We start from the raw sequence: 15,532 nt of genomic DNA, 5'->3' as shown, positions 1-15,532 counted from the left end.
GTGAAGCGTTCAAAGAATATGTCCCACAAAACTGGTAGAAATCAACTACCACTTGGGGTTCAAATATGCATTGAGAAAGTATCACACCATATAAATCAAACTCCTTTGCATAGTGTACACGTAACAGTGCTATTTGTTGTAGATAAGAGAGCTGTTAAATATAAGCTGAAGGCGAATATAAGTTAAATGTTTGTGCAAGTAAAAATAAGCATGCAAATTGTTACATGTTTTTACCTGAACTTGAATTTCTAAAAAATCATCATTTAGGTAATGTCTAGTTAGGATACTATTTATATGAATGATTAAATTATGGAATTTAGTCAATCATGCGGATCAAAAATATGACCGTAACCTAAGCTCTTAATCCTGCTCTCTTGGATGTCAAATATTATAATGAGGAACGGCCCATACTGTGAGAATTTGTCCTACATGCTGGTCTGTGCATCTACCAACTACGCCGGATTCAGGCTCTTACCTGTTTCGGAACCAACATTAATAGTAGATCCCGCCCAGAGGCGCACCTACGGGGGATCCACCGAGGCCGGACCCCCAAAATTTCGTAACTCGATTAACATTTGTAGACTCTCTTAACAGAACTATATTTGTTTAACAGAGAAATGATTGACGTAGGTTAAAGATTTGATTTTATCCCTCATCTGTACTCTTTCTTTTCTTTTCAAAATAATCTAGTTTTCATTTTCATTTTTTCAAATAATATACGTGACGGTAATTAACAATTATTTATCGTCTTTCCCGGTGCATAATATGACATGTTCAATATTACGTATATTTATCAGACGCTCCCCCAAATACTCTGGACCACTACCAGCAAACATTTCTGAGTGCGCTCATGGCCCACCCTTTATAACTTCGGTGTTGTATAAAGGTGCAAACACAAAAAGTCAACTTAACTCAACTTGTTATGATTTGTTTATAGAAAATTGATTAATTGTGCTGAAATAATAATTTGACACAGGAAACCTACTTCCAGTTCTCAGAACTTCTGGTAAAGTTCTCAGAATTCATGCTCTGTTCGTGTTCGGAGAGCACGAAAATTGTATTTTTTTAAAAAACAAAAAGGGAAGAGGGGAGAAGGAAAAGAAACGAGATTGCTCCAAGACTATTAAGATTTGAAGGAAGATAAGAAAGTGCGTTTGATCGTATTATAAGGATTCCAAGAAAACTTTTGGATGGAAGCGCTAGCTTGATGAAAGCTACGAGGATGGATTGAATGAAAAATTCCTGAAGGCTTTAACAAGTTTAAAAGTTCGTAAATTGATTCAGAGATACCCATCTAAACAGAAAACTTCTTCAAATATCTTTCTCACTCGTTATATAGGCTACGTATTTGTACGGTGGCTCAGTCGTAGGTGCTAGAGGTCCCTGGTTCAATTCGAGGAAAGTGAGTTTCGGTTGGGCAACATTGTGTCATTTGGTTTTCTTAGGGTTCTCCCATTTCCTCCAACATTCTCACTCCACCAGGGTTCGATTCCTGGTGGGAGCTCATGTGGTTCGGATTCCACGTTAATCAGTAGGTCCACGTCTCATATAGCCTCGCTGCTGAAAGGGACGTTAAACTCAACTCAACTCTTTTATAATCATTCACTTTCATTACTAATCCATTATCTTTTCACTATTATTATTATCCGTGTCCTTTAGCCCAAAGGGAATATCGTTGGATGGTAAATCAAAAGATATATATATATATATATATATATATATATATATATATATATATATATATATATATATATATATATATATATATATATATATATATATAAATTTTATATCGGATTCCACGGTTACATTGTTTAGGATAAAGAAGACAGATGATTAATGAAGGCAGGGACCCATTCATGGGGGTACACCGGATGCGGACACCCGCAAAACTTCCTAATTCAACATACTGTACATTTGTAGACTTTCTCAACAAAACTTATATTAGTTTAAGAGGGAAATGATTGACGTAGCATGAAAATTTGATCTTACACTTCATCTGTACTCTTTCTCTTATAAGAACAGTCTACTTCCAGGGTCTGATTTAGGGGGTTGTAAAGGTGCACGTGCACTCCTCTTCGTTGTAAATATACACTATCTAAAATGTTAAGCTGGCAGTGAAAACACATTCCGAAACTTTTTGCCATCATGTTTCCGTTTGGGGCTTAAAAGAAAGTAGAGCTTTGCAAAAGCAATAGTTTGAGTTGATTTTCTGAAGGTTGAAGGAAAAGGATTCACCAAGCAAAATAATATAACTTTTGTCAAGTAGGTAAGGAAACATAAGTCAAGAGGAGAGAAGGACATTTTTGTCCTGCAGTCCACTTGCGGCCCTGTTTAGGATACTTTCCTTCGTTCTATGCATCAGTGTTATCAGGGCTACAGAATATTGTCACATGTCACTTTGAAGAGTTTCAGTATGATTGGTTCTTTTGGTAGTTATAGGTGCACCCCCCTCAGACAATTTTGGATCCGGCCCTGTCTACTTCTATTAGTTTTTTTTTCTGAAAATATAGGTGCAAGTATTTTACTGTTACTTATTGTCCTTTCGGGTACAGAAGATCACCTATTCAATGCTACATAGACGTAATGGCTTATAATATTGGACCCTGCTTCCAAAGCTTGAACCTCTCACAACAAAAATTCCTGGGTGCTTGTCTGGATGGAAGTGAATAATGAGGAAAAGAATCGTGTAGTAAGAATGTGGGATGAAACTGAAAAAACCTGAAAAGACCTACTCACCACAGAACTTACATGGTCTGAGATCGAATCAGTGATCCTCCAAATTAGAAGTGAATTCTAGTGTTCAGTGATGAAACTACCAGTGTGTCGGGAGAAGGGTAGGACATTACGATAGCGACAAGGTTTTTTTTTAAGCCTTATTACGACTTATTATATTCAGTCGTATTCTTTTACCAAAACCGGAAGTGATGGAAATTTGCTACTACTTCCGGTTTCAATATTGATCTCCATAGATCAAAAGCTGTCAGAGACAACGACAAACAATCTTTTCTTATCAATGCAATATCTGAAGAACAGGTTCTGTCTAATCCATAATTCGCTACTCAAACCGGAAGTGGTAGAAATTTATATTTCCTGTTTCAGTATTGTTCGCCATAGGATGAAAACGGTGATAGGTATCGTCAGGGTTTTTGTTTTTTTGGAATTGATTCAACGTCTCAAGAAAATATATAATCTTTACCCACGCTTATAAACCACTGAAACCGGAAGTGTTAGAAATATATTACTACTTCCAGTTTCCCATGGATTTCTGTAGAGCAAAAACGGTAACGGCTAATTCACACATAGTGTGCCGTTCCCATACTGTGCCTCGTTCGTGCCGTGATTCATGAAGTTTGTTTTCTGATTTTGACATTGAAAATTGATTGGGCTGTAACTTTTAATTCATACATGACGTGCCTTGCCGTTCCCAAGCCGTGCCCAACAAGCTGCCTTGAAGAGAAACCACCTGGGTCGCGACTCGACGGCCACGATGTTTCGGCTTTCCTCGGAGTACTCGAAGCGGCACGAAGTTGACCCTCCTTGCAGCAAATGGTGTAAAAAACAATAGCAGGACAGCACAGTACTGCATGCTATGTGCGAATGATCATTGCCGTGACAAGGGAGGAACATAGCAGGGAAACTGCGTGGTCACGGCACCCTATGTGAGTATCAGCCTTAAGAGACTGGAAGAAGCAGTTTTTTTGCAATCGATTAAGCGTCCGAAGAATATGTTCCATCTCTGACCTTATTACTTTAGTAGTACAACTGGAAGTTGTAGAAATTTACTACCATTTCTGGTTTGAATGATAATGTTCATATATAAAAACGGCATGACACGGCAATAAATGGCTTTTTGATATGGTTCATGTGTTCCAAGAATGAATTGCGTCTCTGACGTTCTTCCTGTATTACAATTGGAAATTATATATCTAATAGGCCTGTTTCAGTTGAGTTCGCATAGTGTAAAATACTCACGTGTTTCGTTGTCATATCTCCAATCGTAAAAACGTGCTTCTACATCACACACTAACCAGTTGAAAATAACAGGTTTAGTCTGTTGTCCACCCTTGAAATGACAGGGAGGGAATTATAGCAAAAGTATTCTGGGCTTTTAATGGTTTTTCTTCCAGTTCACCGTGTTTAATTAATTATTTTAACTTCTATTTTGCGTTTGACAGCACTAAATTCGTCTCTATGAAAGCTTCTGGGCTATATCGTGACAGGAACAAACATCAGCTTCGCTCCCTCTCCCATTCAACTCCCGAGTCAGTCAATTAACCAATCAATTGATCTGTCAACTAGGTCAACTAGAACTATGAAGTGTCAAATTATATGACATTAGACAGGTGCAGAAATTAATAAAAAGGTTTATTGATGAAAATTGCTTGTTGTGAAAGTTTTAAATATAAATAGGTACCAATGTCACGTGTACACCACGTGATGAAGTTTGGTTTGTATGGCGTGTATTTTCTCAATAATAAAAATGGAAATGGTACTAGATGCTGCCACTTCCGACTAAAGTAGAAGGATTACAGTGAAGATGGAATATATTGAGATATAACTTAGATTTATTTCCCAAATTATACAATTGTATATTGACTGCAGAGTTCAGAAAAAGGATATTTAATTTCTTCTTTCTCACTTCAATCATAGGTTGGTGGGCAACATGGAAATTTTAGAACTTTTCTCTCTCTTGGGAGAACTGTTTTATACTTCGATAAGGTCTCTTCTTCATAACTGCTTTTAGAAGATGCATAACTGCATCTTGGTCTTCCTCTTCCTGATTTTCCTTCTGTCTTTCCCTCTATCAACACGGTGATGCAATCGGAGTGCCGAATAAGATGGTCAAGCATGCTGTTCTTCTTTTTCCTATCATTCTTCATGATCTGTCGTCCATCATTAGCTTCCTTTAGTACATCTTCATTCCTTTTCTTTTCGATCCATGATATGCGCAGCATTCTGCGCCAACACCACATTTCAAATGTCTCCAGCTGGGATACTTCAGCTTTTCTCAGTGTCCACGTCTCTGATCCGTAAAGCGACACGCTTCATACCAGAGTCTTAATAAATCTTTACGAACGTTCAGCGACACGTCTCTTGAGGTTAGCAGTCCTTTTTTCCCCATTGAACACTTGTTTACCTTTTGCTATTCTGGAACTTAAGTCTTTTTCACTTCTTTCGTCCGAGTATATTAGACTTCCTAAATAGGAGAACATCTTAACACCTTAGATATTCTCTCCATCTAGCCATACGTTTGCCCCTTTCTGTCCTGCTCTTGTGCACTTTATCACTTTGGTTTTCTTCTTATTTATCTTCATTTTGCATGTTTTCTCCAGTTGGTCATTCAAGTTTGAAAGCGCTTCCTGCATGTCCTTTTCGCTCTCCGCTATTAATGCTATGTCATCAGCGAACCGTATTGTGCTGAAAACCTGTCCCTTTACTTTTACACCTTTCTTGTTTTTATCAAAGAATTTTTTCTTAGCCTCTTCTATATAGACGTTGAACAGGAGAGGTGAAAGTCCACATCCTTGTCTTCCTCCTTTACTTATTCTTACTTCCTTCTGATCTCTTCCTATAAAAGCTGTCTGGTTCCTATAAAGTTATATTATTCTTCTGTCTCTGTAATCCACCTTTAGAATCTTCAATGCTCTAAACTAATAAGAAAACACACAGAAATACTGTAAAATTGCAAACATTTGTGACTAGGTGTTTTCATAGTGAAGTCCACGAGCTACCAGAATTTAACTGACTAATGGGACAATCCATACGAAGTGGTCCAGATGCGATCTCCGAAAATTATAAAACTTTGAGTGTGACGAACCTTGTGTATGAGAAGGTCAATAGCAATATTCACGTTGTCGTATGTACAAGTGTTTCTGAATGGCGGCCATCTTCGTTGTCGTTGGAGTGCCATTTTTTGCATTTGCAAGCGTTTAGGACTACAGTTATTCAGGACGCACTGTAACTTACTTCTTTCTTTCATACATTTTTCTTCTTTCTTTTTAGTCCATTTTTATTTATTTATTTTTAAATTCTCGAGTCCAGCACATACAGGATGATCCAAAAGTAGCTTTTAGAAAACTTGACAGCTCCAACTCCATGTATCATACTATGGACTGCTACAGTACGTATTAGACGAACTCCAAACAAAATCGAATGTTTAGAGGAGAGAATGAGGTACATGAAGAACATATATTCTTGCTTCTAAATAAATATGCAGGGTTGCAAACTAATACATGAAATCACCAGAAAAAGTACACAAAATTACACTTTTAAAAGAGTTGTAATTTGGAATGGCATAAAGTGGGGAGTTCATAAGTATTGTGCTGAATACTACTGCATGTAAAGAGTCTGTAGAAATATCCACACCAATGATACTACTGGCATCGTAGATTTATGAGGGTCCGAAAGTTGAAGCTTGTGATTTTCATGCCATGTTTGGAGCGTAGGAGGGTAAAGTGCAAAAAACTACTGCTTAGGCCACAAAATAATTCTGTATGTAAATAAACTGTTGCAAAAAAAATCATGACTGATATTACATGGAGAAAAATGTAAGGACATGGTAAAAACGCGAAGAAGGCAGGTGTAAGGACATGGTAAAAACGCGAAAAAAACAGGTGTGTGACAATGGTTGTAGCCCGGAAAAATTTAAATGTTTTGATATGTTTCATGCTAGTACTTACTTCTTATCCATGAGACAATTTAGTACAAATTGGAGAAACTTCGGTAGACTTCAATAACATTTCTTTATTCCTATTCTGACCAAGAAATGCTCAAGTAATATATTTACGCTCAACAATGGCCCAGGAAGAACTTAATTTATTGGCCATACTAACTACTTGAAAATGATTAGACCAGAAAGTTAGATTTCAAGGAGATATTATTCATATTTGCTCACAGAAAAGTCAGGAGAATGTCATTTAGTGTTTGAATAAAGTTTGTATATGCCATTATACAGTTAATTTTGCTCACTTCTATTGTAATTTATTAATATTTTTATGTTATCATTATATGATCTTTATACTACATGTTTTGGAACAAAGTATCGTTAACATCATCTTGCAGAACAAACATTAACAAACCAGACATTTTGATTTTGAACATAAATTATAAATGTAAGATTTAATTGAAGCAAATACAAATAGAGTAAACCCTCGTTAACACGAATTCCAAGGGACTGAAAAATCAGGAGTTCGTGTTAAAAAAATTCGTGTTAACAGGGGACCCAAATTTTATTATTCGAATACATTTTCTCCATACAAACGCACTACAGTATACATGCTATACATACCACTACGGTATATTATGTGTCATAGAAAACACTAGAGATGGTATCGAGACGAAACTGAGTAGTCAATACTTATTTGTTTATTAATAATATTATCTGAAGATACATAGAACTTTTTAACTGAAATTAACAGTGATAGGAGTTCTAAATGATGACACTTTTTATATTAGTCAATACTTATTTGTTTATTAATAATATTATCTGAAGATACATAGAACTTTTTAACTGAAATTAACAGTGATAGGAGTTCTAAATGATGACACTTTTTATATTAGTCAATACTTATTTGTTTATTAATAATATTATCTGAAGATACATAAAACTTTTTAACTGAAATTAACAGTGATAGGAGTTCTAAATGATGACACTTTTTATATTAGTCAATACTTATTTGTTTATTAATAATATTATCTGAAGATACATAGAACTTTTTAACTGAAATTAACAGTGAGCTTAAAAAACGTTAAAAAATCAATTGCACCGCAATGTGGTACAATCTTTATATTGTGGGGCGCGGTGACTCAGTGGTAGAGTGTTCACCTCCGGTGCTTGGGGTCCTTGGTTCGATCCCAGTTCGCGCCGTGTGGACTTTGTGGTGGACAAACACCGTGTTCGTGGGTTTTCTCGGGGTTCTTCCGTTTCCTTTCACTTTCTTCATTCCACCATTTCATTCATTTCTCATCTTCACCGTCTCCTTTGGCCTAACCGGCATAATCGTGGGACGCAAAACTCAAAGATTTCACTTTTTTAGAAATGCTAGGGTTATATGTTTGTGGCCAAGAAAAGATTATGTGTTTGTGTAATGTATGATTGAGTCCAATTCTTTTCGTCAACGAGATCTCGGAAACCACAAGCTCTAGAAACGTTCTGTTTTCCCGGGTCTGTTTCAAATTCTGTGTATACTTGCCAGTTTTTATTGACATTTTCAAAGATCGTGCCATATTATTCCATTCAACATTTTAGGGGAAATTTTGAGTCCATATTAATATTGTAGCTAGAGCGACGAGAACGTTAATATCTTTGTTAGGCAACCAGTAGAAGAGTTATGTACAGCGGGTTGACGGACATTGTAGGCGCTTTGCTTGAATGTGAATGGTAAAACCTAGACGTCTGTGAAGTTGTCCCGCCCACCTAACGAATTTTTCTTTTTTTTATCTACATCGTTAGTTTATCGTTAGTTTACGTTAGTTTTGCTAAAATTATCGTTAGTTTCGCAAAAATAACGATTTTATTTGAGAAATAAATGGGCAGGCTAACTTCACGGTTCCCCGCCCACAAACGAATTTCAAAAGTTTTTCATATCACATCGTTAGTTTATCGTCAGTTTACGTTAGTTTTGCTAAAACTATCGTTAGTTTCGCAAAAATAACGATTTTATTCGAGAAATAAAGTTTCCCGCCAACTGTGAATTAGCCCGCCCATATTGAATTCTCATAAAATTCCAACTCATATCGTTAGTTTATCGTTAGTTTACGTTAGTTTTGCTAAAACTATCGTTAGTTTCGCAAAAATAACGATTTTATTCAAGAAATAAAGTTTCCCGCCAACTGTGAATTAGCCCGCCCATATTGAATTCTCATAAAATTCCAACTCACATCGTTAGTTTATCGTTAGTTTACGTTAGTTTTACTAAAACTATCGTTAGTTTCCCAAAAATAACGATTTTATTCGAGAAATAAATGGGCATGTGAACTTAACGGTTCCCACCCGCAAATGAATTTCAAAATTTTTTCTATCTCATCGTTAGTTTATCGTTAGTTTTGCTAAAACTATCGTTAGTTTCGCAAAAATATTGATTTTATTCGAGAAATAAAGTTTCCCGCCAACTGTGAATTAGCCAATCCATATTGAATTCCCTTAAACTTCCTACTCATATCGTTAGTTTAACGTTAGTTTAGATTAGTTTTGCTAAAATTAACGTTTGTTTTGGAAAAATAACGATTTCATTCGACAAATAAATGTTCCCGCTAAATGTAAACCCTAACAGCACATTTACATAACAGGCATACGTAAGAAGTATATAAGGCACATACTGGACACATTCTCATGTACTGTATCTGAGGGAACATGATAGGCGTATGCCTGCTATGTAACTCTGTTTACATTTGGCGGGATCTTTTATTTCTCGAATAAAATCGTTATTTTTGGAAAACAAACGTTAATTTTAGCAAAACTAACGTAAACTAACGATAAACTAACGATATGAGTTGGAAGTTTATGAGAATTCAATATGAGAGGGCTAATTCACAGTTGGCGGGAAACTATTTCTCGAATAAAATCGTTATTTTTGCGAAACTAACGATAGCCTTAGCAAAACTAACGTAAACTAACGATAAACTAATGATATGAGTTGGAATTTTAAGTGAATTCAATATGGGCGGGCTAATTCACAGTTGGCGGGAAACTTTGTTTCTCGAATAAAATCGTTATTTTGCGAAACTAACGATAGTTTTAGCAAAACTAACGTAAACTAACGATAAACTAACGATGTGAGTTGGAATTTTATGAGAATTCGTTATGGGCGTGCTAATTCACAGTTGGCGGGAAACTATTTCTTGAATAAAATCGTTATTTTTGCGAAACTAACGATAGCTTTAGCAAAACTAACGTAAACTAACGATAAACTAACGATGTGATATGAAAAACTTTTGAAATTCGTTTGTGGGCGGGGAACCGTGAAGTTGGCCTGCCCATTTATTTTTCGAATAAAATCGTTATTTTTGCAAAACTAACGATAGTTTTAGTAAAACTAACGTAAACTAACGATAAACTAACGATGTGAGTTGGAATTTTATGAGAATTCAATATGGGCGGGCTAATTTACAGTTGGCGGGAAACTTTATTTCTTGAATGAAATCGTTATTTTTGCGAAACTAACGATAGTTTTAGCAAAACTAACATAAACTAACGATAAACTAACGATATGATTTGGAATTTTATGAGAATTCAATATGGGCGGGCTAATTCACAGTTGGCGGGAAACTTTATTTCTCGAATAAAATCGTTATTTTGCGAAACTAACGATAGTTTTAGCAAAACTAACGTAAACTAACGATAAACTAACGATGTGAGTTGGAATTTTATGAGAATTCGTTATGGGCGTGCTAATTCACAGTTGGCGCGAAACTTTATTTCTTGAATAAAATCGTTATTTTTGCAAAACTAACGATAGTTTTAGCAAAACTAACGTAAACTAACGATAAACTAACGATGTGATATGAAAAACTTTTGAAATTCGTTTGTGGGCGGGGAACCGTGAAGTTGGCCTGCCCATTTATTTTTCGAATAAAATCGTTATTTTTGCAAAACTAACGATAGTTTTAGTAAAACTAACGTAAACTAACGATAAACTAACGATGTGAGTTGGAATTTTATGAGAATTCAATATGGGCGGGCTAATTCACAGTTGGCGGGAAACTTTATTTCTTGAATAAAATCGTTATTTTTGCGAAACTAACGATAGTTTTAGCAAAACTAACATAAACTAACGATAAACTAACGATATGATTTGGAATTTTATGAGAATTCAATATGGGCGGGCTAATTCACAGTTGGCGGGAAACTTTATTTCTCGAATAAAATCGTTATTTTGCGAAACTAACGATAGTTTTAGCAAAACTAACGTAAACTAACGATAAACTAACGATGTGAGTTGGAATTTTATGAGAATTCGTTATGGGCGTGCTAATTCACAGTTGGCGCGAAACTTTATTTCTTGAATAAAATCGTTATTTTTGCAAAACTAACGATAGTTTTAGCAAAACTAACGTAAACTAACGATAAACTAACGATGTGATATGAAAAACTTTTGAAATTCGTTTGTGGGCGGGGAACCGTGAAGTTGGCCTGCCCATTTATTTTTTGAATATAATCGTTATTTTTGCAAAACTAACGATAGTTTTAGTAAAACTAACGTAAACTAACGATAAACTAACGATGTGAGTTGGAATTTCATGAGAATTCAATATGGGCGGGCTAATTCACAGTTGGCGGGAAACTTTATTTCTTGAATGAAATCGTTATTTTTGCGAAACTAACGATAGTTTTAGCAAAACTAACATAAACTAACGATAAACTAACGATATGATTTGGAATTTTATGAGAATTCAATATGGGCGGGCTAATTCACAGTTGGCGGGAAACTTTATTTCTCGAATAAAATCGTTATTTTTGCGAAACTAACGATAGTTTTAGCAAAACTAACGTAAACTAACGATAAACTAACGATGTGATATAAAATACTTTTGAAATTCGTTTGTGGGCGGGGAACCGTGAAGTTAGCCTGCCCATTTATTTCTCGAATAAAATCGTTATTTTTGCAAAACTAACGATAATTTTAGCAAAACTAACGTAAACTAACGATAAACTAACGATGTAGATAAGAAAAAGAAAAATTCATTAGGTGGGCGGGACAACTTCACAGACGTAAAACCTAGTGCATGCTGGCAACATAGGCTTTAAGTGCCGCAATGAGGCGTACTCGGACGGATATGGATTTATTAAGGGGGAAAATATTTCCACTTGATGTCGTGTCGCTTCTACACTTTTTTTTTACAAACTCACTCCAACATCTATACATTAAATGCTATATTTGTATGTTTGTATAGCAATTCACTTTCTTTTTGGAGTCTCTTGGCCTTTACTTGTATGAGTAAGGAGACATGCACAGTGGAAAAGAGATTCATGTCATAATGGAACGATGCGCTGAGTAGATAGCGGAAGTTCAGCTAGTTACTCTTAAAAATATACGTACTTCAAGTGTATTTCCCACCAATTAACGTGTGACTATAAAAAGTAGTGTATTCTGAAATTTTGCTCTATTTTCTTTTTTTGCCAATATATTTAATTTATATAGTATTTAGTATTTTAAAAGAAAATATAAATTTAGAATTCTAATACATTAATTCATTTTTCGTTAAATAGATAAAGAATACAACTACACATGTTCAATGAAGCTTAGAGGTAAAGCGCTCATCTCTTGTGCATAGATTCTCTGGCTCGATCCCAGCTTTCGCTAAGTTGTTTTTGTGGTAGCAAGCGAGGTGTACGTGGAATTTCTCGGGATTCTCCTATTTTCGCTCACCTTCGTTCCACAATTTCGTTAATTACCATCTCCTTTAATGTAGATGCATAACGTGGACGTTAACTTAAAAAATAATGTTCGTGAGTTTTATCGGGTTCTTCCTTTCATTCCGAATTATCATTCTACACCCGTACAAGTAAGTCTTTAATCTCGAACAAAACCACATTATGTTTTATAAAAATAGGAGCTCTTTATAAAATTGTCGTGGAAATATTTTATTTACAATCAGGAGGGATTATCCGCTCATTATTGCCGTTTCAAAATAGAATAATTTTACATGTGTAATTGTGGAACACTTTTTTTTTTAATCGGGGACGAAGGAGATAGTTTAACTATCTAGTTCTCGTTTGATTTTAAACCCCAGTAGTAGGGATGATTATGATGCTTTAAAAAATATGCGCCATATTAAGTTTTTTTTTTTTTTAACGAAAGTTACCTTGAACCTATATAGCTTATTTTGCAAAATTGTTTTGTGTGCTTACAACATAGGGTTACTTTGATCCACCTGTCACTCCTTGAGGGGGTATTCATCCTACACTATGGCTAAATTTATCGATTACTCTTAACTAACTTCAATCCCGAGCACTGACTATGAGAAATCCTAAATGAAAATGTATACTATATAATGTTATCAAAATCGATGAACATTTACCAAGATATCATGGACTTTTAAAGAATTTTTGGAGGGGGGTGTAATCAATCTCTTTATTCTCCACTGATTTCAGCTCCTCCCAGAGAGGCTTAAAGAAAATATACGCCATATATGTCAAACATTTTTTTAAAACAAAAATTATCGTGGAACACATTTTTCAAATGAGGTATAAATTCACCCTTTCATTTTTGGCAAATATTAATGGCAAACTGGGGTATCATCGGAATCTCCTAAAGAAATTTTACATTATGTTTCGTCAAAATCGAATGATTTTTACGTATCCTAATTTTTTTATGTGTTCACAACATAGGGTGGCTTTGATCCGTCTTTTACCTTTATCCTACATAGAATGCAACCCTAAAATTAAAGTTTACTTAAGAAGGTTAAAGGAAGGCATATACGGAAGGCATGTTCCATTTTAATTACGTAAATCTTACGTGAGTTCTCGCGGAACAGATAAGACACATTAATTCTGGTCGAATCGAATGGTAAAAACTCGCTGCACTCGTTTCAACAACTGGAGCATATTACATTATTTTTACTTTTAGTTCAGTCAGTATGAGAGTATGGGAGTTCTACACGAGAATGACAAGTACTGGAGAAAAAAAAATACTACATTTGCAGCGTATGTATTTTGCAGGTCACATAAAAACCCCTTCCCTGCGATATCTTTGTTTATTTATAGACATAGGTATTTCCCGTTCCTCCCTAGTAATTCGAACACCGAGTACAGTGTTGTACTGAAGAAAAAAAAAGTAAAATATCGGAAAAATTCTCAATATTTTACGAAATAAAGTATGTTACAATGCATTTTTGCACGGAAGAACTTGCCATTAATATTACTCCTAGCAGAAATATTTTGTTCTATGAGCTAGCTTTCGTTCCTGTCTAAAGATGTAACCACAGGAAATTTTAGTTTTTTTTTTTTATGTAATCTAGTTTTACACTTAAGATTTATAAAATATTTGACTTAATATACTTCTAAAACAGTTATATTATTTCTTTAAGTTCTACAATACAATTAGTGAAAAATAATAGTAGTGAACAACAAGATGATATATATGTATCAATGGATAAATCTCATTAGATTGAAGAAAATGACATGCATGAGAATAAAACCTTGTGTGTAGTTTCCGAGAAAATCTTTAAAAAATGAATTTTTATGGTGCTAAAAAATGTAATTCTTTGCCAACAATAACAGGCTCAATAACATTACCCCTATTAAAGCAAAACTGATATTTAAAAAAAAAAAAAAAAACTCCATAAAACCTTTCATTGTGACAATAGCAAGAGATCAGTACACGCTATGGTTAAAGATTCAATAACCTAAAATTATTATTAAATCTTGTACTTTAATTTTAGTGGAATATAGCAAAACCTCTGAGTTGAAATTGTTTTAATTTTAGTGAAATATAGCAAAACCTCTGAGTTGAAATTGTAATACTGGATTCCCTTGAATTAGGTTCATATAAGTCTTACCGCCTTGGGCAAAGCGCTGATAACAACTATAGCAAAGTTTGTGGTGATTATTTCGTGGCTGATTTCTATCCAAAGGCTCCCTTTCCGTGTTGTTAATCCTCCATTAATAATATTTATAATATCAAATGGTTTCGGCTTTGTCAAGAACCAAGTAAATAAAATAATTATCAAAATTTGGAATAAAATCTTAGAGAGATGGAAAGTTTTAATTTTAGAAAATGTTAACAGACAAAAAAAAAAAAAAAATAAATAAATAAATAAATAAAAAGACTACAAATGACTTTTAGAGGACAGTGACAAAAGGAATAGATTTAATCCCCCATTGTTCTTCAACAGGTAAGAAGTACCTATAAAGAGTGTTTCCAAACAACACCGACATTTGGGAGGTCATTCTTGACACCAATATAAGACAAAAAGTATAGATGAACTTGGGTGCATAAATGCTTCCTAAGCTGCCGAAAACATGAAAAAGTGAACTTTAAAAATCCATAGCTCCAAAACAATGGGACCTACTGCAGTAGGGTCAAGACTTCACCTAGGAACTAATATGTGCGCTATCCAAAAATACATGTTTCAGAATCCTAAGGTACTCGCAGCAATTTTTATACAAGGAGTTTGTCTGTATAAAAGTCTGTATAATTTGAAGTGCTCACTAACTACACTGTAAAAACTGTATAGTTGGAATAACCCAGAATTCTGAGTTGAAAAAGTGACAACCACGCCGTATTGTCTTAGAAATCAGAAAATATGGTTATAATAACAATACGAGAAGTCAAAACTAGTAAAAAATAAAAACCTCTGGCATGACCTGGATTCGAATTCACACCGCGCGGCTGTTAAGCGCGTGCGTTATCCACCAGACCAACCGGAATCTTAGTTTAGGCTGTGTGATAACAAGAATTACAGCATACTTTGGAAGCAATTGTTTAGTCACTTTGAATTTAAAACAAGTCAATTAAAAAAACTAAACCAAACCAAACATCACCCGGAATATTGAATCAATGCCATTAAATGCTAGTTTAGTACAGCA

General features: G+C 34.8%; 1 protein-coding gene across 1 annotated transcript in view; it reads left to right on the top strand.

Annotated features, from left to right (window-relative positions):
• The window catches only part of fry (microtubule binding protein furry), a 1,411,512-nt gene that overhangs the window by 911,780 nt on the left and 484,200 nt on the right, over positions 1-15,532 (top strand). The window lies entirely within an intron of this gene.

Source organism: Thermobia domestica, chromosome 10 (genome assembly GCF_964235325.1).
Source record: "Thermobia domestica chromosome 10, izTheDome1.hap1.1, whole genome shotgun sequence".
In the NCBI taxonomy this organism is placed as follows: Eukaryota; Metazoa; Arthropoda; class Insecta; order Zygentoma; family Lepismatidae; genus Thermobia; species Thermobia domestica.
The sequence above is the reverse complement of the archived record's forward strand: the minus strand, read 5'-3'. Positions and strand labels throughout refer to the sequence as shown.